The sequence below is a fragment of the Cyprinodon variegatus genome, unplaced genomic scaffold, assembly GCF_000732505.1.
Source record: "Cyprinodon variegatus isolate N-32 unplaced genomic scaffold, C_variegatus-1.0 Scaffold38, whole genome shotgun sequence".
Classification (NCBI taxonomy): Eukaryota; Metazoa; Chordata; class Actinopteri; order Cyprinodontiformes; family Cyprinodontidae; genus Cyprinodon; species Cyprinodon variegatus.
In genome coordinates, this window is record NW_015150491.1 from 1,954,718 (window position 1) to 1,960,717 (window position 6,000).

A 6,000-nucleotide genomic window follows, 5' to 3' on the forward strand; every position below is an offset into this window, starting at 1 on the left:
AGCCAAACTTTCTACCTCCTAATAAAGAGACTTTAATAACTTTCTAGATTCTTAGCTTCCCCTTTTTTTTATTAAATATTTTTCTGTTTCTTAAATTGACTTGTGAGTTCTAGTAGTTTAACTTTGAAACTACTGTGGTGCATTCCTAACAGCCTGTTGGCGTGTGGATATCTGCAGAAATTCCAGCATTTGTGTTTCCGCAGAGTCTGCCAGGGCAGCGGTGTCTGGTTTGAATGGTCAGGACATCCACTAAAAACATCAGCTATTAAAAAAGCAGCAAAAGCACTGCAACTATTTGTTTTCTTTTTACCAGAATATTCTCTTTATCTATTAATTAAATGCCAGATCTTTCCTTATACTGGCTTTGTTTCTCCTTTATAGACAAATAGGTGCAAAATTAGGATAAATGTCCTGATACCAGTCGACCAGTTATTCTTCTAACTTTAGTTTCAGTTTTAATCATTTTAATTCAAGTTTTATGGGCATTTAAAGTTTGAACTTCTTAAAGAAGCTAAAAGACCAAATTCTACTTTGCTGCCTCTGGGAGAACTAAAGGCCATCGCTTGAACTTCCTTTAATTGTTGGCGTACATGTGAGACCTGTCTGAAATAACCAGCTACCACCCATAACACTGTGAGAATCGGTATGCGTGGTTATTGTTTTCTTTGATTGAGAAAGTGAAGGCATCTTTTCTGTAAATAATCTGAGGAGACATTCTTTGAGCTTTATGGTTTTCCGTTTGTTAGACAAACATAGAGGAGATTGTTGGGACTTTATTGCAAACTGGTTTCTTGTAAAAGAAAAAAAAGCCGTTTTCAGTCCTTGTTGTTTAGGATGCATTGTATTTTTGTGTACATAAAATACACAAGAATCAAGGATCCTAAATCATTACTTGGTTTTATTTATTAGGATTTTATTAATGTGAGTGATGGCTTGCATGGGAGCAACTCTTGTATAAAAAATGTATAAACTAGAATATTTTGCTGAAGAAGAACTTTGTTATATTTTTTGTGTAAATTGAACATTTAGTCAGAATTATATTTAATGTGAAAAGCTCACTAATTAGAAAAAAATTTGTTTTCCTGAATAGTCAACGTTTCTTTTATTCTTACTCTGTCCAGTAGGGGGAGCTGTAATCCTGGATTATAAATATTTACATTCATCAACTTTAAAAATGTTTACAATCTTCTCTTAAATATATATTTTTTTTCGATATTTATCAGGCTTAACTGTTCTGTTATAATCCAGGTAACATTTTTTAATAGCAAAGTCCAAAATATTGACTTGTTCTTAGATCAATGTGTTACTAATTTGTTGGTGCACTTAGGGTCATTGTTCAATTGGAAGATCCATTTTTCTTAAAAAGCTTTGGCATCCTGATTGATGTCTTGAGCTGTTGGTACAATAACCTGACATAGTGTTTTTCTTACCTTCCCTCCTCCACAGCATAACCCCCACCACATGATGCTGCCACCACTGTGCTTCTCAACTGGCATTTTAAGCCTCCAATATTTATCCAAATGTAAGATTAATAAATTAAGAAGATTAATGTGGCATCTTCCGGCCTCCAGGAAAAGCAAAACTTGTAGAGCTCAACAAATATATTGACTGATTAACAAAAAAATTATTTATTTATTTATTTTTGGTGATGATGTCACCTAAGGAAGCAATGAGTTATTTATTTTTTTATTTAATTGTGATGAACTAAAAATGAAAAACTTGAAATCCTGAGATATTAAAATATATTTTAAAATATTTTTTAAATATGCAGTTATCTTAGCATAAACTTGAATTTTAAGCAAGTAAAAACTAATTTACTCATGCACCTAATTTTGAGTAGGGTATAAATAACTTTAAATGAAGGGCATAAGGGTATAAGGTCAAAACCAATAATGACCAAAAAGAACACAAAGAAACTTATCTCATTTATAAAATAGTATTTATCCCCAAGACGTTGAGGAAAATAATCTGTGGATTAGTGAGATAAACAGATGTTTTTCGGACAGCTTCAGCTAAAATCTATTAGCTTCTTAAGCCTCTAGAGCCTACAGTGTTAGTTAACTCATTAATGGACAGTTAACGAAGGTAAACTAACAGCATTTCAGAAAAATCTACCAACACTCAAACATGGTGTTGGTAGTGTGATGTTATAAAAATATTATTTTTATTATTTATTATTAATGTTTTATTTATCTATTTTTTATTAAATCACGTGAAAATCTGGGCCTAAGATCATGACCTTAAACAGACAGTAATAAATAAAGCTGATTTTAAACAAGAGCTATGCTATTTAAACAAATGCTACGATCAGCATTTGTTTGCAGCTCATAATTCAAAGAAAAAAAGGGAAATTAGGCTCAGTAAAAATAATCGCTGCCTTTCTAATCTTTGCATTGTTGTGGTTTTCTGTAATACTTTCCCAGAATTTTAAAGAGGATGTAGTAGAGAATGTTAACAGGTTAATTGTAAAATGCTTAGTTTCTTCATATAAAAGCTTTAAAAACAATTAAAGCATGAAGAAAATATCCCTGAATAGTTTAGAAAGGCTTAAGTGATTAAAAATGTTTATTTTTCTTTAATCAAAACCGTGTTAAAGGTCATATGTTAATTTTATAGTTGTTTCTTTTCAGCAGGAAGTGAGGATGAACTGTTTTCTGCTGAGCAGCATGTCTTTAATGCCGCTGTGTTGATTTCGACATGCAGGTTAGCAGCAAACTTTCTAATGAGGTTTTAGAAAAGTGCTGAGTGAGAATGAAAGAGATTACCACTCTGGCCGTCTTGGTCCCAGCTCTCTGCTTGTGCAGTGATTAGATAAGAAAGCGGATCTGAAAGGGTTGGGTTTTTATAATGTTTTTTTTGCAACTGCTGGAGGATTTTGCATTGACCCATGAGCGTTGTCTCTCCTCTCTTCTGCTGCATTCTCTGCTCACTCTTGTGCTGAATGTTTGCCCCTGTGGGACTATGAACAGGGGAGGTCACCCCGAGCCTTCCTGCGTGAAAATGCAGGAATCAGCAGTTGCTGCTGCTGCTGCTGCTGCAGAGCTCTCTGCCAATCCTGCAACACAAACTGCAGACTCTGACATATGTACATATATTGTGATGAAGTGTTGACATGGGTAATTCTGAATGGTGTTTAAGGATAAATCACTGTCCCCTGACACAGACAGACAGGACGTCTCTTTGGAGAGACATATTTTGTCATGTTTAGGTTTTTCAGTGTTTGGAGGAAATATGAATCTCACTTGGTTTATTTAATCCAGGTTTTCACATTCTGCTCTCCTAATTATCAACATTATATCTTTTATAATTCCTACACACGATTTAATATAATATTATGGTTTTACAAATGAGACCTATAAATAAAGTTTCTCATGATGCCTCTTGGACGATGCAATAATTACATATCTGAAAAGACAAGTAAGTTTCCTCTTTAAGGTGATTCTCTTTCTTAAATCTACTTTATGGGCCGATCGTCAGTCATTTACTAAAGATAACTACTCGTTGATGCTTGTGTTTTCAGTTTGTTTTCTCTGCACTGAATGACATTGCTGGCCAGACCTCAGCAGCCCTTGCAGGTTCTCTAAGAAGTCTCTGCGGAGGATGATAAAAGGTCTTGTTTAATGGGATTACACATCGTGATAAGTGCTCAGAGCCCAGTGGTTCATCACACCTCCCTCCTGCATTTCAAAGAGGCTCATTGATCTGTTGTGGTGACACCGTACATCTAGCAGAACATATTTGGGAGAGATCTGTATTGACAAAAATGTCTTTTTGTGTAGGTAGAATATTTAGTGTGACTGCTTTGCATTTTTATTCCCAGTTAGATAAGGGATTGATTTGTTATATATATCTAAGGAGAGGTGCAAATTGAAGCATTTCAGTAGAACATAACAGAACAAGATTTGTACTGTTGCCCTCTAACCTGAGTAGCAGAAAAACAGGTTGCTGTAATGAAGTCATGAGAAAATTCATAAAGCTTCTACACGGGACGTAAATCATTGGCGATGACAAAAGTGTCAAAGCAGCAGATTGTGTGCGGTTCAGGACAGAAGTTTACATAAGCTTATGCACAGCAAGAATAGTCGTTTCTCAGCAACACAAGATATAGTTTATTCAGGTTGGTATATTGCTTACATCTATGGATATTTAGAAACACAATTTATTGTGAATTTTTGTTTTGTTTTTGGGTATGTTTGGAATTTATTTGAAATTCAAATTTTGACGAAAAATGGAAAACAAGCGGCGATGGATGCGGCCAGAACGGCCGAGTTGAGGACTAAGACCCTGGTATATTCCTTTCGTTAAATGTTCCTTACCCAGCTATACACTGAATATATGCTTTGTGTGTCCATGAGGAAGGAGGCTTTAGAGATATTATAGTTGTATATTTTCCCACTCATATTTGCAGACCTTGTAGAGTTTTTTCAAATCTGTTGGTTTCTTTGAAGGAACTCACATTAAGGTTTATCCAGTATATATTAGTTTAATTAAATTGAGAAAATGTTTGCAATGGTTATCTCGTCCTCAACCTGTTTTGTTATGTATTTTATGCCCGTTTGTGACCAAGTTTCAGTTTTACATGAAATTGTACAGAAGCTCTTTAAGGTAGAAACACCTGACAGAAAGCACCATCACACCATGATGCAACCAGGAAGTGTGTTAAGGCCTCAGTTTAGTGAAACGGTTCAGACTGTTTCTTCTTTGAAGCTTTCTTAAGAATGCATTGGATTTCACCAATGTGATATCTGTATATATATATACCGGTATACTGTATCATTAAAATTCCAACTTCCCTTCTTGATTTTTGTTTTTGAAATGTATTTCTGCACTTTGTTGCATAATCATTCCAAGCCTTATACCCATGATGTGAGTCCACATCTCTGACCAGAAGTGTATAACATCTTCTCTACGTCAGAATTGAAAGTACAGACATCTGATATTCTGGGTTTTTCTCTGATTGTAATACCCAATTTATCTATTTGAAGTGACCCAATATTTGGCCTCGTTAGCATGCAAATAGACAGGATTCTGCTCCAATCTGAAATTTGACTTAAGAAAAAATATTCCAATAACTGAATTACTCCTGGGCCTTTACTTATGCTACATGACTAGGATGGATTTATTTGATCAGGATTTATGCAAATCCTAACATAGCAAACTCGTGTTTTTTTTTAAAATAATTTACCTGTCACTGTACAAAAAATCGTACTTTTCTGATGTTTATCTATCTTGATACTTTTGGTTTTCATGTCTGGTTTGGTCAATATTTTGAACAGGATTGTGTTTATTAGAAATTATCTGTAATTTTATCTCCTCTAGTTGCAAACATACTAAAAGAACATTGATCTAAGCTAAGGTTGTCGGTGTTGTTATACATTATTTTGCAAAAATAAAATCTCCTTCATAATCTCCCTTTGTCAAATTAGGTAAATGTTATTGTTTTTTCAATCCTGGTGAGTGGCCACTGTCCTTTGTTGCTCCAGTACTATAAAATAATTACATTTCTCCCACAACATGGCTTCAAGTGTTGCACAAACCTGTTATTCCTTGATATATGTTGTATTACTGTTGTTGTTTCTTATTGATTTTGTGCTTTTTTAAATAGTCAGGAAGGGGCAATTCCATAAACTGGACCACAGGTGGCAGTGTGCCTGCAGACCAAGGACCATGCCTTGTCTGCAGAAGCATCAGACTCAGGAAGGGAGGGAGGCTTTAAGATGAGTAATACACACACATACATGCTCGCTTACACATGCAGCATGCACTTACATCATCATTATGAGGGGAGGAGCTTTGCTGAGTGTGAGGATTGCAGACTCCTACTGTAACAGGGATGACTTCTACTGGGGGAAAACAGTTAATCTGTTCATGATTCAGTTCTGTTTGCAATCATTTAGTGTAAAGACACTAAACTATTGCAACACAATCTGCTGCTTAGTCAGAGGATGAGAGTCATGCAAAGGTGACACTCAGCACTCGGACGAGACTTTGCTGACCTCA